Here is a 26,758-nt window from a genome sequence, read left to right as displayed (position 1 = left end):
CTGGCTTTATTACAATACTACAATCTTCCTTTTAAATCTTTCAGAGCATATTATCAAAATCTCAGATCGCCACCACACAATCATTATTGACAATTTTCATTAAAGGGACACTGTCACCTGACTTTGGAGGGAGCAATTTTCAGCCATAGGGGCGGGGTTTTCGGGTGTTTGATTCACCCTTTCCTTACCCGCTGGCTGCATACTGGCTGCAATATTGGATTGAAGTTGATTCTCGGTCCTCCGTAGTACATGCCTGCACAAGGCAATCTTGCCTTACGCAGGCGTGTACTATGGAGGACAGAGAATGAACTTCAATCCAATATTGCAGGCAGCATGCAGCCAGTGGGTAAGGAAAGGGTGAATCAAACACCCGAAAACCCCGCCCCTATGGCTGAAAATTGTTCCCTCCAAATTCAGGTGACAGTGTCCCTTTAAGACCACCCTCCTTATATTTTAGAATATAGAAACATACGTGTCCCCTTAACTGGGGTAAACTTCAATCCTTTATCTAGTACCTTATAATGAGCTTCTGTATGACCTTTGTTACTCACATTACGTCCTCCTACTTTGCTCTCATCAATCTCAGTGTTGATTTGCCTTTAGGCTTAATTAGAAACATGACATTTTCTGTTATATTTCTTAATGAGAACCTAACAGTTGATATGCAGCGCCCCAGAGTCCTGGTCGTTGCAGTACTGATGCTCCGCCGCTAAGGGGAGTGATGGTACGTCTGATGGCACTGAAGGAGTTCATCTGACCAGGTATCACAGACACCAATACACTTCATAGTCTGGCCTCCAGGGGGAGCAAAGGGCTCTATGTATTAGGCCACTCCTCACAATCTGGTAAAACTGGGGGTTAGATAGAAAGTTAGATCAGAAGCTGACTGGGTTGGAACCAGGCAACATCCTGTGGCAGAGGGTGTTGCAGGGGAAGATTCAGGGGGGTCCCTGTCAGGGGTGGGATCCTGACAGAGGCCTAGCGAACAGGAAAGAACGATAAGGAACCGCGCCTGCACTACATCGCGGCGGTATCTCAAGAAAGGACAAGAAGCGAGGTTTATTGTGGAGAGTGAGAAACAAGATCAAAGCAAAAAGGAGATAACACCAGTAGGAGTCGTGCTGTAAGATCGAGGCAACATCCTACTGAGGCGCGTAGCCGGTGGCCGGAATGCCGAGGAAGTATTAAGCTCCAAGCATTACTTCAAACCAATGGCAGGACAGTTAATTATAGGTTGGCTGTCTCACCTAAATCACCTAAGCAGACATAGGGGCAACTGTAGGAGAGGGGCATCACTAGGGTCCCGGAAGAACTCCAGGCCTACCCGTCATACGGGTGCGTCCTAGCCATATATCATCTGGGGGACGGAGAAGAACATCAGAATAGACATAAGTTGTGGGAAAGAACATCAGAAACAGACACAACAGTTGTGAGGACTATCCCGTGGTGCTCAGCAGGGAAGTACTACAACACACAGGCGCTAGAAGGTAGGCACAGATTTCCACCGGCAAAGGGAACTCTGGAGGTGCCATCGGACCGGCCGGTCTCAGACAGCCCTGTTAACAGTACTCTGGATTGAGGACCTTGAAGCCTTCAGTAAAGAGGTAAAGAGACTGCAACCCTGTGTCCTTGTTATTCATCTCGACCTGCACCACGCACCACCACTTACAACTTTCATTGGACGCCCCTTAGCAGGGTCACGGACCGGGTCTAGCCACCGTGACAACCCCAGAACTGAGACAGAGAAGCCCGGTACCGAGTACCCCGCGGCCCTGCGTTTGGGGGCGCTCCAGATACATGTTGCCCAATCCACATGCAATTTGAGAGACTAGGGTGCACTTTCAATAATAGAATATAAGGGAATATACAGTTAGGTCCATATATATTTGGACAGACAACATTTTTCTAATTTTGGTTATAGACATTACCACAATGAATTTTAAACAAAACAATTCAGATGCAGTTGAAGTTCAGACTTTCAGCTTTCATTTGAGGGTATCCACTTTAAAATTGGATGAAGGGTTTAGGAGTGTCAGCTCCTTAACATGTGCCACCCTGTTTTTAAAGGGACCAAAAGTAATTGGACAGATTCAATAATTTTAAATAAAATGTTCATTTTTAGTACTTGGTTGAAAACCCTTTGTTGGCAATGACTGCCTGAAGTCTTGAACTCATGGACATCACCAGACGCTGTGTTGCCTCCTTTTTGATGCTCTGCCAGGCCTTCACTACGGTGGTTTTCAGTTGCTGTTTGTTTGTGGGCCTTTCTGTCTGAAGTTTAGTCTTTTACAAGTGAAATGCATGATCAATTGGGTTGAGATCAGGTGACTGACTTGGCCATTCAAGAATATTCCACTTCTTTGCTTTAATAAACTCCTGGGTTGCTTTGGCTTTATGTTTTGGGTTATTGTCCATCTGTAGTATGAAACGACGACCAATCAGTTTGGCTGCATTTGGCTGGATCTGAGCACACAGTATGTCTCTGAATACCTCAGAATTCATTCGGCTGCTTCTGTCCTGTGTCACATCATCAATAAACACTAGTGACCCAGTGCCACTGGCAGCCATGCATGCCCAAGCCATCACACTGCCTCCGCCGTGTTTTACAGATGATGTGGTATGCTTTGGATCATGAGCTGTACCACGTCTTTGCCATACTTTTCTCTTTCCATCATTCTGGTAGAGGTTGATCTTGGTTTCATCTGTCCAAAGCATGTTCTTCCAGAACTGTGCTGGCTTTTATAGATGTTTTTTAGCAAAGTCCAGTCTAGCCTTTTTATTCTTGATGCTTATGAGTGGCTTGCACCGTGCAGTGAACCCTCTGTATTTACTTTCATGCAGTCTCCTCTTTATGGTAGATTTGGATATTGATACGCCGACCTCCTGGAGAGTGTTGGTCACTTGGTTGGCTGCTGTGAAGGGGTTTCTCTTCACCATGGAGATTATTCTGCGATCATCCACCACTGTTGTCTTCCGTGGGCGCCCAGGTCTTTTTGCATTGTTGAGTTCACCAGTGCTTTCTTTCTTTCTCAGGATGTACCAAACTCTAGATTTTGCCACTCCTAATATTGTAGCAATTTCTCGGATGGGTTTTTTCTGTTTTCGCAGCTTAAGGATGGCTTGTTTCACCTGCATGGAGAGCTCCTTTGACCGCATGTTTACTTCACAGCAAAACCTTCCAAATGCAAGCACCACACTTCAAATAAACTCCAGGCTTTTTATCTGCTTAATTGAGAATGACATAACAAAGGGATTGCCCACACCTGTCCATGAAATAGCCTTGGGGTCAATTGTCCAATTACTTTTGGTCCTTTTAAAAACAGGGTGGCACATGTTAAGGAGCTGAAACTCCTAAAGGCCCCGTCTCACACAGCGACGCTGCAGCGATACAGACAACGATGCTGATCGCTGCAGCGTCGCTGTTTTGTCGCTGTGTGGTCGCTGGGGAGCTGTCACACAGACCGCTCTCCAGCGACCAACGATCAGGGGAACGACTTCGGCATCGTTGAAACTGTCTTCAACGATGCCGAAGTCCCCCTGCAGCACCCGGTAACCAGGGTAAACATCGGGTTACTAAGCGCAGGGCCGCGCTTAGTAACCCGATGTTTACCCTGGTTACCAAAAAAAACAAACAGTACATACTCGCCTTTCGGTGTCCAGGTCCCTTGCCGTCTGCTTCCTGCTCTGACTGAGCCGCCGTACAGCGAGAGCAGAGCGCAGCGGTGACGTCACTGCTGTGCTCTCACTTCTCACTGTACGGCCGGGAGTCAGTGAGAGCAGGAAGCAGACGGCAAGGGACCTGGACACCGAAAGGCGAGTATGTAGTGTTTGTTTTTTTTTACATTTACGCTGGTAACCAGGGTAAACATCGGGTTACTAAGCGCGGCCCTGCGCTTAGTAACCCGATGTTTACCCTGGTTACCAGTGAAGACATCGCTGAATCCGTGTCACACACACCGATTCAGCGATGTCAGCGGGGCCTCAACGACCAAAAAAAGGTCCAGGCCATTCCGACACGACCAGCGATCTCGCAGCAGGGGCCTGATCGCTGGTACGTGTCACACATAGCGAGATCGCTATGGAGGTCGCTGTTGCGTCACAAAACTTGTGACTCAGCAGCGATCTCGCTAGCGATCTCGCTATGTGAGACGGGGCCTTAAATCCTTCATCCAATTTTAATGTGGATACCCTCAAATGAAAGCTGAAAGTCTGAACTTCAACTGCATCTGAATTGTTTTGTTTAAAATTCATTGTCGTAATGTCTATAACCAAAATTAGAAAAATGTTGTCTCTGTCCAAATATATATGGACCTCTGTAGATGTCAGGGTGCCACACCTTGTTTTGTAATGAGGTGTAAGCTGTGGAGAAAAAGACCAAAACAAAGAATAGTGTGCACACCTGATGCAATACAGTACAAAAAAGTGCAACCTTACTAACCCATTATCTACCAATGTCCTTTATTGGGACGCCTAATCTTTAGCTTCTAGGAACTAAGATTTTATAATTTTTATAATTAGGTCCAATTTTTTGTATTGTGTTTGTAAAATAGGAAATCATGTCATTGTCATTTTTAAATGAATATTGGGACGCCCTTTTCTGAAAAATCCGTACTTGAAAAAATTTTGCAAATTATGTTTCCGATTCATTAGGGCCCAAATCATTAAAAATCTGTCATTAAAAAAAAAAAATGAAAATTGCTAATTTGGCAAGTAATGGGTTAAATACCAATGACATACAATGACATACAAAAGCGAAACATTAAGAACATCTAAAAGCATGTGTTTAACATGGTAATCGTCCAACACCTCTGAATGATGTATACATGGGACCAAATTCAACATGTGGAAATACAATAATACCAAGTGTATCGCTTGTGAAAGGTCAAGGTCAAATGACTGTAGGCTTATGAAAGGGTAGCCGAAACTCCAATGACAAATAATTCCCCTTTTGCTAACAATGCGACAATAAATCAAACCCCACTTGAAAGATGGTCTACAGATGTGTGATAACAAACATGAACCCCCCTGGAGTTCCTATCGCGAACCCCTAGAGCAATAAACACACAAAGGCCTGTAAAGCAACTATACGTCAGTAGCAAGTCGTATACAGAAATAAAAATATTATATCAAGGCCAGAAAAGCGGTGTCCAGAACATGGTAGAAGTGGAAAGGACACAGGGATGTATGGTATAGAGGTCACATAGGAAATGACAGGGCAAAAATAAGGGATGGAAGAGGGGAGAAGGTGTCACATGAGAGGAAAGAAAAACACAGCTGGGGGCAAAACGTCCTGATGAGAAGGCAACAGGTGAATGTACAGAAAGATATCTGTAGACAGGGCTTCCTCAAGTACTCAAAAACAGCTCCCGCATGAGGCCATAATATGCACCAAGCCCCAAGGATCGGGAGTGTGGGGAAGGACTCCACGCATATCGCTGTTTACAACAGCTTCGTGAGGAGAAGTATGCCCTCCAAATGCACGAAAATATAAAGAACCGCTAAATTGGCTAAAGTGTGCAACCCCCATTCCACAAACTCACTCACCCTCGCAGAAATCTCAAACACCTCAATTTACAATCAGTCTCTGAGTCCCTTCTCCCTCTTACAGACATAGCCTCCCTTCATGACCACAGATGCTGCTACCACTTTTTATAACACCACAATAACAGCTACATTTGATTTGGCTGCCCCGATCATGCATAGCAAAACTCGTACACTCAACAGGCAGCCCTGGCTGACCAAAGAACTGAGACGGGCTTCCAGGATCGCTGAGCGGAGATGGAAGTGATCCCGCTCTGCCGACCACTTCACTGCATACAAGCAGTCCCTCGCCAGCTACAAGTCCATGCTCACTGCCGCAAAACAAACTTACTTCTCATCTCTCATATCCTTCCTGTCTCACAACCCTAAACAGCTTTTCAACACTTTCAATTCTCTACTCCATCCCCCCGCACCTCTCCCTCCCCTCTCATTTCTGCTGAAGACTTTGCCTCCTTCTTTAACCAGAAGATCAATACGATCAGAGAAAGCTTTGGCCCAAAGCGCCCATTGTCCCTCTTAGCTGCTCAACCCAAAACCAGCTTCTCCACCATGGCAGAAGATCAGGTCTCCACCCTCCTGTCAAGATCACACCTCACCACTTGCATGCTTGACCCACTCCTGTCCCACCTCATCCCTAACTTTGCCGCAGTCTTCATCCCAACCCTAACATACCTCTTCAACCTCTCACTCACAACCGGTGTCTTCCCATCATCCTTCAAACATGCCGTGATCACACCCATCCTCAAAAAGCCCTCCCTCGACCCATCCTCTGTGTCTAGATATCGCCTGATATCTCTTCTCCCTTATGCCTCAAAATTACTGGAACAACATGTCCATCTTGAACTGTCCTCCCACCTCTCCTCCTGGTCCCTCTTTAACCTGTTACAATCTGGCTTCCGACCCCATCACTCAACCGAAACTGCCCTAACTAAAGTCACCAATGACCTACTAACTGCCAAGAGCAAGCGACATTACTCTGTCCTCCTTCTCCTGGACCTGTCTTCTGCCTTTGACACTGTGGACCAGTCCCTTCTGCTACAGATCCTCTCATCTCTTGGCATCACAGACTTGGCCCTATCCTGGATATCGTCATATCTGACAGACCGAACATTCAATGTCTCCCTCCCCGACACCACCTCCTCACTCCGCTCGTGGTCCGTCGTTGTTCCTCAAGGCTCTGTTCTAGGACTCCTTCTCTTCTCCATCTACCCCTTCGGCCTAGGACAGCTCATAGAAACCCACGGTATACAGAACCATCTCTACGCCGATGACACGCAGATCTACCTATCCGGACCTGACCCCACCTCCTTACTTACCAAAATCCCACACGGTCTTTCTGCTATCTCAGCCTACTTTTCTGCTTGCTTTCTAAAACTGAACATGGACAAAACAGAATTCATCATCTTTCCCCCCATCTCACTCTACCCCTCCACCAGACCTATCTGTCAATGTTAATGGCTGCTCACTTTCCTCAGTTCCATACGCCCGGTGCCCCGGGGTGATCCTCGACTCTGCCCTCTCTTTCAAGCCACAAATCCAAGCCCTTGCCTCCTCCTGCCGTCTCAAACTCAAAAATATCTCCCGGATCCACGCATTCCTTGACTGCGACACCAGAAAAACACTAGTGCATACCCTTATCATCTCCCGCCTTGACTACTGCAACCTCCTACTCTCTGGCCTCCCCTCTAGCACTCTGGCACCACTCCAATCCATCCTACACTTTGCTGCCCAACTAATCTACCTATATCCCCGCTATTCCCCAGCCTCTACCCTATGCCAAGCCCTTCACTAGCTTCCTATCGCCCAGAGACTCCAGTTCAAAACCCTTACAGTGACATACAAAGCCATCCACAACCTGTCTCCTCCATACATCTGCGACATGGTCTCCCGGTACTTACCTACACGCAACCTCCGATCCTTTCAAGACTTCCTTCTCTACTCCCCTCTCATCTCTTCTTCCCACAACCACATCCAAGACATCTCCCGTGCTTCCCCCATACTCTGGAACTCTCTACCACAACACATCAGACTGTCGCCTACCATAGAAACCTTCAAAAAGAACCTGAAGACTCACCTCTTCTGACAAGCCCACAGCCTGCAGTGATCCTCAACCTACTGAACCGCCGCACAACCAGCTCTACACTCTCCTAGTGTATCCTCACCCATCCCGTGTAGACTGTGAGCCCTCGCGGGCAGGGTCCTCCCTCCTTATGTACCTGTGTGCCTTGTTTTTTTGCTCATGTTTAGTTGTATTTGTCTATATTTGCCCCCTTTTCACATGTAAAGCACCATGGAATAAATGGCGCTATAAAAAATGTATAATAATAATAATTACTGGGACAGAGATGCGCTAGTGACTATTCAGCCAGACAGGCCCCAGTGACTTTTCCCTGCCCAAAATATTTGGTTTAGTCATAGACCCATTACCACATGTCTCTAAGTGGCAAAAGTATATGGACCTTTTGTATCGGCAGGTAATTTGAAGGTGGAATTACAGTCTGGTGTTTTCAATCAATGGGATGACAATAAGATGTGTGTGTGACCTGTTTTTGGTTAAAAAACAGGGATCTACCAAAGTCTGATATACATTATACATGTTTTAGCAAGTGTATCATGAAAAATTCTGAAGGGGTCATAAACTTTCAAGCAACATTGTAGGTCAAACCTAGTACCACATGACCATGAGAAATGGGTCAAGTTGAGAACTCTCCATTGGTCAGCTTGCACCATGTGACCATGTGGTAAATAATTTAAATTGGCACAAGGTCTTACATTTATCTGAATGGAATCTACAATATTCTGTTTTAATGCGAGATGCAATTGAATGCAATGAAATTACATAAATTGTAAACTACCGTAACTACTACCTAAGAATGTAAGTTATGTTTCAATATATACATATGGCGGTTTAAAAAAAATATATATTTTGTATTCTATGAATATTGTGCATAAGTGACTCTTTTTTACACTAGACAAAGCCTGGCGAAACCCTGGCTGGATGAAATACATGAAGTTTGAAAAAATGAAAGTTTATTGAGTGAGGCAGAACAAGTCTAGTCAGAATGTGGCCAGGAGTATGCATATTGCATACTGCGGTGACAATACCGCTGTTCCAGGATCTGGAAAATCCTCACAGCACACAGTGCACGTGATATGAGGATTCTCAAATCTGCAGTCATGTAAAGTGATGGCAGACTTGTAGTTTAAGGCTGGACAACGCCTTTAAAAAAATGTTTTTGAGTTTACATTGATCATGATTTTATCTTTTCAACCTGATTTTCTTAAAAAAAAGAGCAGTCCAATATTATTTATATTGTAATTCTCTTTACAAGAAACTTTAGGGCTTTTTATGTATCTGCTCCATGAAAAGCTGTTATATATTTATATTTATTTAATGGTTTGGAGTGCTGCTGAGTTAGTGCACTACAGTTTTATGTGGGTTTTATTGCTACTTATTATCTGTGCAATAAACTGGCAGAGTTTCACTAAAGATGGAAGAGTAGTGGGCCAAAAAATATTTTTTTAATTAATGTCAACGCTTTAATTTCGGAAATTGCATTAGTCATAATTATAAACTGTTAATGACTGATTGTCTGCTCTAGCCTCATTTATGAAATATGAAGGACACAGGTAAATGTATTCATGAATACTTTAATTTGCCAATTACCTAAAAAAAAGTAAATGCCACAGTTTTTATGTGTTGACAACTCTACAAATAAAGCACAAAGAAAACTATTAATCATTGGCAGGTAATGAAATGAGAAAAGTGCCTTTTTAATGGTTTAATGCCATTACCAAGCTAAGTGCTCTCTATTCTTCAGCTCAAACCTGTGTTGCTAGGAGAATGAGCACCATTATTTCATGCACGCTGCGCAGCTTTGTCAGGTACCAGAAAACAGGAGACATTTTAAAGGGAATTAATCATGTAATTTCAGGCTCCTCCAGATATATAACTGGGACTGATGGATTAACTGGAATGTCACACTAAGGAATCATTCCAAATCTTTGTATGGTATGGTATCAAAAGGGGGTTAAAATGTGGAACGTGATTAAAGTCAATATTTGCAGGTCCTGTAAAGCAATGTTCTCATCTCTCATCTGAGTATGCAATGATGACATGTATTAGATCGCATCATGGTTAATCATATTTCCTAGATCTGAACTGTCCATACTTGTCACGGGCAATGGAAAATGTCTGTTTCCAATAGCAGGTTTAGATTGGAGCAGGGCCGGACTGGCCATCTGGCAAAAGCCAGAAGGGCCTGTCTGGTCGTGGGCTGCCTTGTCTGCTACGTTGTTAACAGAATCTGTGTTCTCAAGACACCCATACTGCTAAGAGTTATGACAGAGCCATCATTAGAAATATTAGTCATGTAGTAAATCTTGCTTTCCTCCATCCAGGGTAATATTAGTAATATATCCCATCTGGTCCTTGGGGACGGGGACAACATGGGCCTGTGTGATTTCAAATGCCAGGGCTGAATTTCAGTCCCAGTCTGTACCTGGGTTGGAGAATAGGCTACATAAGCCATAGATCATGAGGATAATTAAATGTTTATAGCGATGTTTATACACTCTACTGTGCAAAGCTATTAGGCAGGTGTAGAAAAATTCTGCAAAAAAGTTTACAAAAATCAGAAGTATTAATAGTTTATCAATTAAAATGCTAAGTGAATGAACAAAAGAGAAATGTATTTCAAATCAATATTAGTAGAAAAACAAAAACTGGACTTCGCTAATGATATACATCACACAAAAACAAAGGGCGGGGGTTGTGTCCGACAAATGTCAAGTGACACCATATGGCGACTTATATAAGCTGAGATGTACGGTAAATGGGGTCTGCCCATTCGGAAATTAACAGAAAACCCAAAGGAGGAAGCACTGAACATCAGGTCATGAAACGTCAGAGGTGTGGAATCTAGAGTCAAAGTAGTTGGTTACATGGTGGCACGCAGAGACAGGTGCCCACACTACATGTAACGTGTATGAACAAGATATATAATGGTTCAAATATAATATGTGTCCTGAACCACACAAGAGTAAAAATAGACAAATAAAAAGAGAAGGCCTAATACCACGCAATAGTAAACTAACAAGAGCCTGCCTGATGATTCTAATGCGGGCCTGAATAGTGGAGCAAAAAGCAAAATATATGCAAAGTGGCCCTATATCAGAGCAGACAATTGCAGAAACCGAAAAAACACCGAAAAAACACTCCTATTAGACAGTGGTATATACAGTAGTCAGTAATAGACTGGTAAATACTAGTGATTAGAGATTAAATATACAGCATAACCCATTACTGGTCGTTCAAATACCAAAGGTCTGAGGTGATAATACGAGAGATGGTTATAGAGAAACACTAAACAGGTGGCCATCAGATGCTGGGATGTTAATAGGCATAAGGGACAAGTGGAAACATATATGGAAGAGTGGCATGAAAGGTTTTGTAAGTAAAGATGATACGATAAACACATTACCTAGGTGGTCCAGGGTACTTAGTGTGACGCACACCCTGACGCACGATTTGGATAGGGCCTTCTTTAGGTTTTTTTTGTCAAATCAATATTAGATGTGACCACACTGTGCCCTTAAAACATCATTAATTTTTCTAGGCAAGATTACACAAAGTGAGGGGACGCTTGGGTGATCAAGCTAACTCTGGATACCATCTACTTGTTGTCATAAGGTAAAATGGCATATAGCACTTTTATTATAATTATGTATATGTATTTGTCGTTTATTGCCTGTGCAACTACTTCTCTGAGGGATTATTGTTCTCATTATGGGACTTCACATTGGGTCTATTTGATAACTTTTACTTATTATGGTATTCTAGCTCATAAATATATTCAGATCCATGCATGCGATCCACTATCTTACCCTGTTTGTCCTGTCCCCTTTTATGCTTCTGCGGAGCACCTTGAGAAATTTTCTCTCTTTTATTAACAGGCTTTTTTTCGTACGACGAATACGCATCATACATTTTCTTTGTATCCACTCTTTGGGAAGTATTAATCTCCAATTATTAATAATGCCAGGTGTATTAAAAGGATATTTAGAGTCATTGATTGTCACAGAACAGCTGAATTACTTTATCCATACCATTTTGTCTATTTTAACCTTACTTTACATTTTCTCACCTATTAGCATTCCCTATGACATTTTTTTGCTTACTCTATTTTTGGTTTTTAATCATTTGTGATTCAATACAAATAACTTTTTATCATGGATCTCTTCTTCACTCGATCCTTATTTTGGGTTAGAGTTTTTGTTATTGGTTCAAGATTGAACAAAGTCAAGGATTTTGTAGGATTCTAGTCGGTGTGCGACTAACCGAATATACCAAACAGGTGACTGATAATGATCATAATTTTCATATATAAGTTGAAGCAGAATCTGCTGTGCAAGAGGCTTTAAATGGAGCGAGGAATAGACAAACTCTGCTACGATGGTGAGGTTGAAGAAATTAGTTTTATGTCACAGGTCATACATGCCATGGCAAGACTGAGCACAGCAACAAGACAAATGTTTCTATGTATCAGCTAAGTCTCTCCCATGCAATTATTTCAAAGCAGAATTGGTTTAAAGAAGTGATGTGAAAGCTCTTTGGAAGAAGCACCAAGAAATGGGCAATGTTGAGGACCTTAGATGCAGTGGTCCCCCAGGGAAACTTAGAACAGCAGATGAAAGACATATCATGCTTACTTTCCTTCAAAATTGGAACATGGCCAGCAGTGCAATCAGCTCAGAATGGTAGCAAGCAGTGGGACAAAGATACACCCTTCCACTGTTTGGAGAAGTCTACCCAGAAGCGGTCTTCATGTAAGAATTGTGGCCAAAAATCTTCACCTTTGACATGGAAACAAGGCCAAGCAACTCAACTGTGCTCGAAAACATGGCAACTAGAGTACAGAAAAATGGCAATAGTATCTCTGGACTGATTATATTTGGCTATAACAGGAGGAAGTTTTGTTTGCCGAAGGGCTGGAGAGCGGTAGAATTGTTGAGGATTTGCAGAGAATAGTGAAACAGAGGAGATAACTTAAAATTTTTGGGCTGCATTTCAGCAAATGGAGTTGGGAATTTGGTCAGGATGACTGGTGCCATCAATGCTGAGAAATAAAAGGTAAATCCATCATGCAAAATACCATCAGTTAGGCATCTCCAAATTTACATTGCAGCAGGTCAATAGCCTTAAACATGCATCCGATGTCATTAGGAACTATCTTCAGTATAAAGAAGAATAAGGATTCCGGTAAATGATGATATGGCCTCCACTGGGCCCTAATCTCAACATCATCCAGATTGGTATTACATGAAGAGACAGAAAAAAAACTGTGTGCAAGGGTATCTAGAAAAATTGATGCTACTTTGAAGGCAACGGGCTGTCACCAAATACTGATGTGATTTAGATTTCTCTTTCAATTTATTTAGCATTTTATAAATTGATTACAAAAAAAAAAACTATAGAATTTATACTTTGCAGCTATTTTTTGCACACCTGCCTAATACTTTTGTACAGTAATGTATATACTGTAGAATTTTACATCCATAACAAGATAATGCAGTTATTTTCTGCTTATTTGATCAGGTCCTAGAGAGCTAGAACAGAGATACTCCCCTCCCCCATTATTTAATTGGAAGGAGCATTAATTGCTAATTGTGTTACAGCACACAATTCTAACACATTGCCAAACTTAATAACACATCCAAACTGGGTAAATTCTTATTCAGTGAGAATCTTATTCTCATTTATGTTTACTTTTTAAGGAAATGAAATAATAATAGTACAAAAAGACACATAAACCACATTACTGTGAAAATCACAGATGCGCTAATCAAATATGGACCTGAATCTGTCAAAGTAGGTGTTGAGCCTAAGCATGACCAAAGCCATCATGATAGAAGATTGGTATTGGTAAAAAGCCCATTGATTGTACTGTCCAGTCATAACTGGTCAGAGCTGGGCCGGGATAAGGGCATAACATTCCCCCGTTCATCAAATTCATGATGAGTAGCAGTGTTCTCTACACTACAAATATTACTCCAGCCGAGGCCTGTAGTAGCGTTTGCAACAAGGTGCACACAGAGAGATGCACGCCACTCGTCCGATGCTCCTGATTCATGAAGAAGCTTATGTTTATGCCTCTTCCTGAATCAGGAGCATCTGACTCTACCACTCTCCCTCATTAAGACCAGTGTGAACAACGTCGATCTTTACACATTTTAAATCTTGTAAAATGTAAATCAATAAACCAACTATTAACTATTGCAAAATATCCCATGTTTTATTACAATAATGTGGATTGTACAAAAAGTTTCTCTTAAACAGATTATGAAATTTAATCTGTATTGCTATGCCACTTCTCATATCAAATAAAGACATGTCTATTACAAACATTATTAATTAACAAATAATAAAGTTATGCTTTTATTTTCTTTTTAACAATTGGAACTGAAATATTCAGAAATTCTTTAACATGTATAGAGAATTCTTTGCCCGAGCAGCCATGACATGTCTCAGAATTAAACATAAAATACTGAGGTAGACCAGATGCCCTTTTTACATCTTTGAATCATTTCATAATCACTATGCTTCACTCTATTCACCTCAAAAACCCCGTTCTCTCTTGGTTCTCCTCCCACCTCTCAGACCGCTCCTTCACTGTATCATTTGCTGGCTACTTTTCTTCTCTTCCTCTTACTGCCAGGGTTCTTCAAGGTTTTGTCCTAGGTCACTGATGCCTCTACTTTGTGCCAGTCATTACACTGGTTACCCATCCACTGCAAAGTACAATATAAACTTATCTCTCCCACCCACAAAGCTCTCCACAGTTCTGCACCACTCTACATCTCCACCCTCATGTCTGTCTATTGCCCAACCCGTATGCTTCAGAAGTGGAAATGGGCCCCTTGGGCCGGGCACAGTTTCTCAGGTTGCACTGATGGTATATCTGTCCCTTCTCCAAACAGTAATATCTTATAACTGACTAATAATAGTAAGAAATGAATTTTGCAAATTGTGTGGAGTATCATATCGTGTTTGGGGTGGCATTTTTGAGGGGCAATGAATGGAGTGTCGTAGTGGGTGAGAAAACTAAAGGGCACCATTACTGTGTTCATACCGCTATACATATCCCTCTCTGTGTCTTTAAAAATTGGGCGGAATGCCCTTCTGTGACTGCGCCTCAGTACTGTGACCCCACCTACTCTGAAAAATAGTTTTTGAGGGGGAGGTGAGAGTGGGGGCCCAATTAGGATTTTTCTTACTGAGCCACATGATTTCTATGTACACCCCTCGCTAGAATAAAAACATAATTACTCATAATAAAGGACATTATTTTATACTATTACCAACATGATAATATTGATAATCACCTGCTTAGAAAAATCTTCTCCTAGGTTTTTAATGACATAAAACTTTCCAACTCTATCTCACCTCTGATGATCATGGCAAGAGGCACAATGGCAGAGCAGATAAATGTGAAGATGCATGATAAGTCTGATGAGTTCAGCTAGTCAAACAAAAGAGAGAAAATTTCTTCATTAAAGAGGTTGTCCACCACTTTAGGCTACTTTCACACTAGCGTCGTACGACGCATGTCGCAATGCGACGTACCGACGCAAACTGTGAGTTAAAAACACAACAGGGGCAGCGGATGCAGTTTTACAACGCACCCGCTGCCCTGTTGTGATGTCCGGGGAGGCGGGGGTGGAGTTCCGGCCGCGCATGCGCAGTCGGAAATGGCGGACACAACACACCAAAAAACGTTACATGTAACTTTTTTGTGCCGACGGTCCGACGGAACCGTCGCACGACGGTTGCGACGTGTGGCAATCCGTCGCAATGCGTCGCTAATGCAAGTGTATGGAGAAAAAACGCATCCTACAAGCAATTTTGCAGGATGCGTTTTTTTCCTAAACGACGCATTGCGACGTGCGTCGTACAACGCTAGTGTGAAAGTAGCCTTAACCCCTTACCGACATCGGACGTACTATTCCGTCCGATGTCGGCTCCCCTGCTTTGATGCAGGGCTCCGCGGTGAGCCCGCATCAAAGCCGGGACATGTCAGCTGTTTTGAACAGCTGACATGTGCCCGCAATAGCGGCGGGTGAAATCGCGATTCACCCACCACTATTAACTAGTTAAATGCCGCTGTCAAACGCAGACAGCGGCATTTAACTACCGCATCCGGCCGGGCGGCCAGAAATGACGTCATCGCCGATCCCCGTCACATGATCGGGGTCGGCGATGCATCAGGAAGGTAACCATAGAGGTCCTTGAGACCTCTATGGTTACTGATCCTCGGCAGCTGTGAGCGCCACCCTGTGGTCGGCGCTCACAGCACACCTGCAATTCTGCTGTGTAGCAGCGATCTGATGATCGCTGCTACATAGCAGAGCTGATCGCGTTGTGCCTGCTTCTAGCCTCCCATGGAGGCTATTGAAGCATGGCAAAAGTAAAAAAAAAAAAGTTTTAAAAAATGTGAAAAAAATAAAAAAAAACATAAAAGTTTAAATCACCCCCCTTTCGCCCCAATCAAAATAAATCAATTAAAAAAAAAAATCAAATCTACACATATTTGGTATCGCCGCGTTCAGAATCGCCCGATCAATAAAAAAAAAAAAAGCATTAACCTGATCGCTAAACGGCGTAATGAGAAAAAAAATCGAAACGCCAGAATTACTTTTTTTGGTCGCCGCGACATTGCATTAAAATGCAATAACGGGCGATCAAAAGAACGTATCTGCACCAAAATGCTATAATTAAAAACGCCAGCTCAGCACGCTAAAAATAAGCCCTCAACCGACCCCAGATCATGAAAAATGGAGACACTACGAGTATCGGAAAATGGCGCAATTTTTTTTTTTTTTTTTTTTGCAAAGTTTGGAATTTTTTTTCACCACTTAGGTAAAAAATAACCTAGTCATGTTAGGTGTCTATGAACTCGTAATGACCTGGATAATCATAATGGCAGGTCAGTTTTAGCATTTGGTGAACCTAGCAAAAAAGCCAAGCAAAAAACAAGTGTGGGATTGCAGTTTTTTTGCAATTTCACCGCACTTGGAATTTTTTTCCCGTTTTCTAGTACACGACATGGTAAAACCAATAATGTCATTCAAAAGTACAGCTCGTCCCGCAAAAAATAAGCCCTCACATGGCCAAATTGACAGAAAAATAAAAAAAGTTATGGCTCTGGGAAGGAGGGGAGCGAAAAACGAAAAAAGCTCCGGGGGTGAAGGGGTTAACCCCTTAATCCCGTATGACGTACTATACCGTCGAGGTGGGGTGGGCCTTAATTCCCGGTGACGGTATAGTACGTCATACGCGATCGGCCGCGCTCACGGGGGGAGCGCGGCCGATCGCGGCCGGGTGTCGGCTGCATATCGCAGCTGACATCCGGCACTATGTGCCAGGAGCGGTCACGGACCACCCCCGGCACATTAACCCCCGGCACACCGCGATCAAACATGATCGCGGTGTACCGGCGGTACAGGGAAGCATCGCGCAGGGAGGGGGCTCCCTGCGTGCTTCCCTGAGACGATCGGTACAAGGTGATGTACTCACCTCGTACCGAACGTCTTCTCCCTGCAGGCCCCGGATCCAAAATGGCCGAGGGGCTGTATCCGGGTCCTGCAGGGAGCACTTCCGGGTCGGAGCAGGCTGCAGATGAAAGCTGCAGCCTGCACGGCTGTAAGTGAGATCGGAGATCTCACAGAGTGCTGTGCACACTGTGAGATCAGCGATCTGTAATGTCCCCCCCTGGGACAAAGTAAAAAAAAAAATTTCCACATGTGTAAAAAAAAAAAAAAAAAAAAAAAATTCCTAAATAAATAATAATAAAAAAAAAAAATATTATTCCCATAAATATATTTCTTTATCTAAAAAAAACAAACAAAAACAATAAAAGTACACATATTTAGTATCGCCGCGTCCGTAACGACCCAACCTATAAAACTGGCCCACTAGTTAACCCCTTCAGTAAACACCGTAAGAAAAAAAAAAAAAAAAACGAGGCAAAAAACAACGCTTTATTACCATACCGCCGAACAAAAAGTGGAATAACACGCGATCAAAAAGACGGATATAAATAACCATGTTACCGCTGAAAGCGTCATCTTGTCCCGCAAAAAACGAGCCGCCATATAGCATCATCAGCAAAAAAATAAAAAAGTTATAGTCCTGAGAATAAAGCGATGCCAAAATAATTATTTTTTCTATAAAATAGTTTTTATCGTATAAAAGCGTCAAAACATAAAAAAATGATATAAATGAGGTATCGCTGTAATCGTACTGACCCGACGAATAAAACTGCTTTATCAATTTTACCAAGCGCAGAACGGTATAAACGCCTCTCCCAAAAGAAATTCATGAATAGCTGGTTTTTGGTTATTCTGCCTCATAAAAATCGGAATAAAAAGTGATAAAAAATGGTCACGTGTCCGAAAATGTTACCAATAAAAACGTCAACTCGTCCCGCAAAAAACAAGACCTCACATGACTCTGTGGACCAAAATGTGGAAAAATTATAGGTCTCAAAATGTGGAGACGCAAAAACTTTTTTGCTATAAAAAGCGTCTTTTAGTGTGGTTTCACACTTGCGTTTTTATCTGCATGCGTTTTTTAAAAAAACCGCATGTGTGAAAAAAATGCATGTAAACGCGGTAAAACGCATGCGTTTTTATAGAAAAACACAAGAAAACAAGAAAAAAACAAAAAACCCTAACCCTACCCCTAACCTGAAATACGTGGCACTGAAATACGTGGCACTGAAATATACGTTTATATACGTATATACGTATATAAGTGCCACGATATTTCAGTGGCCACGTATATAAGTGCCACGTATTTAAGTGCCACGTATTTAAGTGCCACGTATTTAAGTGCCACGTATTTAAGTGCCACGTATTTAAGTGCCACGTATTTAAGTGCCACGTATTTAAGTGCCACGTATTTAAGTGCCACGTATTTAAGTGCCACGTATTTAAGTGCCACGTATTTAAGTGCCACGTATTTAAGTGCCACGTATTTAAGTGCCACGTATTTAAGTGCCACGTATTTAAGTGCCACGTATTTAAGTGCCACGTATTTAAGTGCCACGTATTTAAGTGCCACGTATTTAAGTGCCACGTATTTTTCAGTGCCTGAAATACGTGTCACTGAAATACGTGGCACTGAAATATCGTGGCACTTAAATACGTGGCACTGAAATACGTGGCACTGAAATACGTGGCACTGAAATACGTGGCACTGAAATACGTGGCACTGAAATATTGTGGCACTTAAATACGTGGCACTTAAATACGTGGCACTTAAATACGTGGCACTTAAATACGTGGCACTTAAATACGTGGCACTTAAATACGTGGCACTTAAATACGTGGCACTTAAATACGTGGCACTTAAATACGTGGCACTTAAATACGTGGCACTTAAATACGTGGCACTTATGACTGTCAGAAAATGTTCAGTAAACGGTTAGGGGTGTGTTTGGGTTAGGGTTTCAGGTAGAATTGGGGAGTTTCCACTGTTCAGGCACATCAGGGGCTCTCCAAACGCGACATGGCGTCCAATCTCAATTCCAGCCAATTCTGCGTTGAAAAAGTAAAACAGTGCTCCTTCCCTTCCGAGCTCTCCCGTGCGTCCAAAAAGGGGTTTACCCCAACATATGGGGTATCAGCGTACTAGGGACAAATTGAACAACAACTTCTGGGGTCCAAGTTCTCTTGTTATCCTTGGGAAAATAAAAATTTGGGGGGCTAAAAATCATTTTTGTGGGAAAAAAAATGTTTTATTTTCACGGCTCTGCGTTGTAAACTGTAGTGAAACACTTGGGGGTTCAAAGTTCTCACAACACATCTAGATAAGTTCCTTGGGAGGTCTAGTTTCCAATATGGGGTCACTTGTGGGGGGTTTGTACTATTTGGGTACATCAGGGGCTCTGCAAATGCAACGTGACGCCTGCAGACCAATCCATTTAAGTCTGCATTCCAAATGGCGCTCCTTCCCTTCCGAGCTCTGTCATGCGCCCAAACAGTGGTTCCCCCCCCACATAGGGGGTATCAGCGTACTCAGGACAAATTGGACAACAACTTTTAGGGTCCAATTTATCCTGATACCCTTGTGAAAATACAAAACTGGGGGCTAAAAAATCATTTTTGTGAAAAAAAAAATAATTTTTATTTTCACGGCTCTGCGTTATAAACTGTAGTGAAACACTTGGGGGTTCAAAGCTCTCAAAACACATCTAGATAAGTTCCTTAGGGGGTCTACTTTCCAAAATGGTGTCACTTGTGGGGGGGTTTAATGTTTAGGCACATCAGGGGCTCTCCAAACGCAACATGGCATCCCATCTTAATTCCAGTCAATTTTGCATTGAAAAGTAAAATAGCGCTTCTTCCCTTCTGAGCTCTGCTATGCGCCCAAACAATGGTTTACACCCACATATGGGGTATCGTCGTACTCAGGACAAATTGCACAACAACTTTTGTGGTCTAATTTCTTCTCTTACCCTTGGGGAAATAAAAAAATGGGGGTGAAAAGATCATTTTTGTGAAAAAATATGATTTTTTATTTTTACGGCTCTGCATTATAAACTTCTGTAAAGCACTTGTTGGGTCAAAGTGCTCACCACACATCTAGATAAGTTCCTTAGGGGGTCTACTTTCCAAAATGGTGTCACTTGTTAGGGGTTTCAATGTTTAGGCACATCAGGGGCTCTCCAAATGCAACATGGCGTCCCATCTCAATTCCAGTCAATTTTGCATTGAAAAGTCAAATGGCGCTCCTTTGCTTCCAAGCTCTGCCATGCGCCCAAACTGTGGTTTACCCCCACATATGGGGTATCAGCGTACTCAGGACAAATTGTACAACAACTTTTGGGGTCTATTTTCTCCTGTTACCCTTGGTAAAATAAAACAAATTGGAGCTGAAATAAATTTTGTGTGAAAAAAAGTTAAATGTTCATTTTTATTTAAACATTCCAAAAATTCCTGTGAAACACCTGAAGGGTTAATAAACTTCTTGAAAGTGGTTTTGAGTACCTTGAGGGGTGCAGTTTTTAGAATGGTGTCACACTTGGGTATTTTCTATCATATAGACCCGTCAAAATGACTTCAAATGAGATGTGGTCCCTAAAAAAAAATGGTGTTGTAAAAATGAGAAATTGCTGGTCAACTTTTAACCCTTATAACTCCGTCACAAAAAAAAATTTTGGTTCCAAAATTGTGCTGATGTAAAGTAGACATGTGGGAAATGTTATTTATTAAGTATTTTGTGTGACATATGTCTGTGATTTAAGGGCATAAAAATTCAAAGTTGGAAAATTGCGAAATTTTCAAAATTTTCGCCAAATATTCGTTTTTTTCACAAATAAACGCAAGTTATATCGAAGAAATTTTACCACTAACATGAAGTACAATATGTCACGAGAAAACAATGTCAGAATCGCCAAGATCCGTTGAAGCGTTCCAGAGTTATAACCTCATAAAGGGACAGTGGTCAGAATTGTAAAAATTGGCCTGGTCATTAACGTGCAAACCACCCTCGGGGCTTAAGGGGTTAAAGGGAACCTGTCATCCCCAAAATCGAAGATGAGCTAAGCCCACCAGCATCAGGGGCTTATCAGCATTCTGCCCCCGATGTATCCTGAAAGATGAGAAAAAGAGGTTATATTATACTCACCTGGGTGGCGGTCCGATCCGATGGGCGTCGCGGTCCGATCCGATGGGCGTCGCGGTCCGATCCGGGGCCTCCTATCTTCATACGATGACGTCCTCTTCTTGTCTTCATGCTGCGGCTCCGGCGTACTTTGTCTGTCCTGTTGAGGGCAGAGCAAAGTACTGCAGTGCGCAGGCGCTGGGCCTCTCTGACCTTTCCTGGCACCTGCGCACTGCAGTACTTTGCTCTGCCCTCAACAGGACAGACAAAGTACGCCTGCGCCGGAGCCGCAGCGTGAATACAAGAATAGGACGTCATCGTAAAAAGATGGGAGGCCCCGGACCACGACACCCATCGGACCGGACCACAGCGGGACCGCCCCTAGGTGAGTATAATCTAACCTCTTTTTCTCATCTTTCAGGATACATCTGGGGCTAATCTACAGCATTCCAGAATGCTGTAGATAAGCCCCTGATGCTGGTGGGCTTAGCTCATCTTCGATTTTGGGGGTGACAGGTTCCCTTTAACACTGTGATGACCTATCCTAAGGTCTGATGGGTGGGGGTGTGACACCTGACACCACTGCCGATGAGATGTTCTTGGTGTCGGCAGCTGCCGAAAGTGCTCATTATGGAGCTGCTCTGCCTACTGATAGTGTCTATGGCCGGGTACTGCACATCCGCTCACTATTGATTCACTGTAAATAAGGGGCAGACATGCGGTAGCAGCAGCAGCCACTGTCAGTAGACGGAGCAGCTCCAAAAGTGACCGTGACCACGTCCCGCAGCTGCCAGCACTGAGAACAGCTGACCGGTGGGGCGCCAGGTGTTGCATCCCCAATGATCAGACATTGATAACCTAACCCAAGAATAGATCATCAATGTTAAAGTAGTGGACAACCTCTTTAATGATTACCCTGGATTTTAGATACCACCATAAGCACCAAAACAATCTATTCATGGTATGAAAGTACTGCTTGAACAGACGCTTACACCAAAACATATTTCCCTCTCCGAGAAGAAAACAAGTGAGCATAAAAGACAAAAATGATGCTGCTGTCAATTCTAATACTTGCCATACTATACTATCCATATTTGACCACACAGATAAGTTCCATTCTTGTTGTGTAGACACTTTGCCTCTTCATAAGATGAATTAAAGAAAGTGCAGGATAATGGAGCGGATCATATCAGCTTGTTTCAGTCTTATTTTTAACCTCATAGAAACTGACATGACTATTTTGGATCTCCATAGCAGAGTCATCTGCTGACCATTATTCCCAAGGAGTTCTGAGAGCACTTCACATATTATTACAATTCCTGGAGCACAAAAGCTCATCGTATCCCTCCTAGCAGGGGAGTTGAGTAGAGCCCTCTCTATACCTAGAGACAAAGGCAAAGAATCTCTTTCAGAGTATATCATGCCCATTGCTATTTTCAGGAATTCTGACTATTAGGAAATTAGATCTTCTAGACATATCCTCCAGGCCTTTGGCAGGTTGCTTTGGAAACCTCAGATAGCTCTCCAGTAACAATAACAGACTTATCTTCATAATGCCTGAGTCTTGTTTCTCGCTCCGCCAATCTCTCTCAGGCTATGTGCACATGTCAGGATTTCTGGCAGAAATTTTCCTGACAAAAAAGCGGACATTTCTACCAGAAATCCACATGCGATTTTACCGCGTTTTTGACGCTTTTTTTGTGCGCTTTTTCCAAATGCATAGAATTGCGGAAAATCCGCAAAATGAATGAACATGCTGCTTTTTTTTTTACCGCGATGCGTTTTTTCGCGGAAAAAAAACGCACCATGTGCACAAAACATGCAGAATGCATTCTAAATGATAGGATGCATAATGTATGCGTTTTTAATGAGTTTTTATAGCGTTTTTATCGCAAAAAAACCTGAACGTGTGCACATACCCTCAGAGTGTGCTCATGTTAGTCCTAATCAATGAAACATCCATTTTGATACTGTTGCCTGCAAAGTTAAATCAGACAATTACGTAATGTAAATATTGATGGCATTAAGGTTGCACATCAGACTAGGGCAGGACTCTTCTCCAAGTCACCAGAAGTAATCTCATCACTCATCTAAGAACAGACTGGAGTCAGCAATATTTTCTTATTTTGTCACAGCATTTGGTCTGTGAGATACATTAGAATCACTTACACTGTGAGGGGTTGACTCGCTCCGCTGCTTTACAAAGGTAGACACAGGAAAAGTCCAAGTAGAAATTCACCTGCTGGTTTATTTTAGGTAGCATAAACCTTCACAGGGTTCCTGAAAACAAACAAAGCCTTTCTGACAAAAAGGTAAAACTAAACAAAGTTCAACAGAGTCCTTTCTCCACACACTGTCCTCAGCTCCTCCTTGGAGCTACATGGGAGTGCTTCCTCTCCCAAGACACCACACAGACTGAACCACAGGTCCAGGTATATATCACATGTACTGGTCACATGATCATGACCTCACTGCAGGTCCTCATACACCTACAGGTCCTGCAGGGAAAAGGGGTACAGTGAGCACTCTCCCTCCCGCACTGCGGGTGCTCACATAAAACCGGCCCATTAAACTCTGATACAGCCTCTAAGCACCTAGTGTGCAGGAAACCCAAAAACATTCCCGTTTCACATCACATCTCCCTTCCTCCAGAAAGCCAGTGTCACAGCACATTACAAGCAATTCTTGGCTATGGTAAGAGATTTTAAGTATTTGTCGGTTTTAGCACCAGAGGTGGTTTTATAGGGCTTTCTGACAGATGTTTGACATACTGATTTTCCGCCTTCAGTGTGGAGATCAGCCATATTTTCTGTTTTCTGTGAAAAATTCTACTTTTGATCAATGTGGACAAAGATTGTATCACAGAATTGTGATTGAAGTTCCAGTACTTGTGTAGAAATAGAGAACAGTCACCATTCCTGAAGATGTTCCTTCACTTAAAAAATGATCTGCTTTGCTCTCTCTCTCCCCTTTCGGCAGAAGGACAAGGAATACAATCCAGATCCTGGCCTTATTGGAGACATTTGGGGACCTCCAATTTGGAGCATCAGCAGCATGGCCAGTTGATATGTGCATGAGCAGCTATGAGCTTCTCATTATCCATGTGGAAACTTGATTCACTATTCATCTGGACACTTTATCTCTCTGGGTATCCACATTTTGTAAGGGTAATGTGTGGTGTTATAATTTAAACATTGTATGACAGTATTATTTAATGGGAACCTGTCATTTTGAAAATGGTATGGTATGTGATCTGTAAGCAGGATATCTAGAACAAGAGGAGCTGGTTAGATTGATATATATTTTTGTGGGAAAAGTTTTATTAAAACTTGCAATTTATTTTTTGAAATCCCTGATGTTTGCATGTACACGAGTCCAGGAGGCAGTCCTATCAGTGACTGACAGTCCTCCCTGTACTGTGCATGCAGAGATAGCTGAGTAGGACCACCCAGTGGACTCGTATGCATATAAACACCAGGGATATAAATTTTGCTGATTTCTTTCCAACAAGCCTACACTGTGCGAACAGTTATTAGGCAAGTCAGTTTTTTACCATATCATCATTTTTATGCTGATTTTTCAACTCCAAGCTGCACAAACTTGAATGCTTATTGGATGAAGCAGATCAGGTGATGTGTATTTGTGTAACGAGGAGGGTGCGGCCTAAAGATATTATTAACACCCTTTATGAAGGTGTGCAGAATTATTAGGTAGCTTATTTTCCTCAGGCAAATGAGCCATAAAAGAGGTTGAACTGACTCTGAAAAGTCAAAAATTGTTACAAGTTTTACAGAGAGATGCAGAACTCTAGAAATTGTTAAGATATTGACGAAGATTTGAGAAGAAACAAACATATAGTGACCAGGAACTCATTACCCTACAATACTGTCATATTCCAGAACTACAGCCTTCCTGGAGGGCCCAGAAGTACAAAGCCCCCAGTGCTCTGAGACATGGCCAAGGTAAGAAAGGCGGAAACCCGACCACCACTGAACAAGACACATGATATGTCAAGAAATATCTAATGACAGAGTTTTCAAAGGTCTTATGGACTGATGAGATGAGAGTGACTATTGATGGACCAGATAGACGGGCCCTTGTTGGATCAGTAACAGGCACAAGATCTCCACTTCGGCTTAGATCTCAGAGTGGGGTGCTGCTTTTGGCTCGTATTATCTATATATATAAGAGGCATCGTGATTACTCGCTAATCCCGCCCCCTGCACAGCAGCTCCGCCCCCACCACATCACCACACATAATCCCGCCCCCCACCCCATTACCACACACAATCCCGCCCCCACATTACCACACACAATCCGCACCACATCACCACACACAATCCCGCCCCCCACAAATACCGTCCCCCCACAACATCACCACACATAATCCTGCCCCCCACCACATCACCACGCATAATCCTGCCCCTTCAACACATTACCACACATAATCCCGCCCCAACACATCCCCACACAATCCCGCCCCCAACACATCACCACACATAATCCCACCCCCCACCACATTACTACACATAATCCCGCCCCCCACCACATCACCACACATAATCCCGCCCCTCCACCCCATTACTACACATAATCCCGCCCCCCACCACATCACCACACATAATCCCGCCACCCCACCACATCACCACACATAATCCCGCCCCCCACCACATTACCACACATAATCCCGCCCCCCCCACCACATTACCACACATAATCCCGTCCCCAACACATCACCACCGCACATGGAGTACTGTGTCCAGTTTTGGGCACCGGTGCTCAGGAAGGATATAATGGAACTAGAGAGAGTACAAAGGAGGGCAACAAAATTAATAAAGGGGATGGGAGAACTACAATACCCAGATAGATTAGCGAAATTAGGATTATTTAGTCTAGAAAAAAGACGACTGAGGGGCGATCTAGTAACCATGTATAAGTATATAAGGGGACAATACAAATATATTGCTGAGGATCTGTTTATACCAAGGAAGGTGACGGGCACAAGGGGGCATTCTTTGCGTCTGGAGGAGAGAAGGTTTTTCCACCAACATAGAAGAGGATTCTTTACTGTTAGGGCAGTGAGAATCTGGAATTGCTTGCCTGAGGAGGTGGTGATGGCGAACTCAGTCGAGGGGTTCAAGAGAGGCCTGGATGTCTTCCTGGAGCAGAACAATATTGTATCATACAATTATTAGGTTCTGTAGAAGGACGTAGATCTGGGGATTTATTATGATGGAATATAGGCTGAACTGGATGGACAAATGTCTTTTTTCGGCCATACTACTAACTAACTAACCACACATAATCCCGCCCCCCACCACATCACTACACATAATCCCGCCCCCACCACTTCACCACACACAATCCCGCCCCCCAACACATCACCACACACAATCCCGCCCCCCCACCCCATTACCACACACAATCCCGCCCCCCACCACATCACAGCACATAATCCCACCCCCCACCACATCACCACACATAATCCCACCCCCCATCACCACACATAATCCCGCCCCCCCACCACATTACCACACATAATCCCACCCC

General features: G+C 43.1%; 1 long non-coding RNA gene across 1 annotated transcript in view; it reads right to left on the bottom strand.

Annotated features, from left to right (window-relative positions):
* The window catches only part of LOC143788619 (uncharacterized), a 66,855-nt gene extending 43,237 nt beyond the window's left edge, over positions 1-23,618 (bottom strand). Inside the window, exon 1 of the long non-coding RNA XR_013218685.1 lies at positions 23,378-23,618. This is a non-coding gene — a long non-coding RNA (uncharacterized LOC143788619). The remainder of the gene's footprint in view (positions 1-23,377) is intronic.
* Positions 23,619-26,758: the final 3,140 nt, after the last annotated feature.

This window comes from Ranitomeya variabilis, chromosome 8, assembly GCF_051348905.1.
Source record: "Ranitomeya variabilis isolate aRanVar5 chromosome 8, aRanVar5.hap1, whole genome shotgun sequence".
NCBI lineage: Eukaryota > Metazoa > Chordata > Amphibia > Anura > Dendrobatidae > Ranitomeya > Ranitomeya variabilis.
This window is presented reverse-complemented; position numbering and strand designations above follow the sequence as displayed.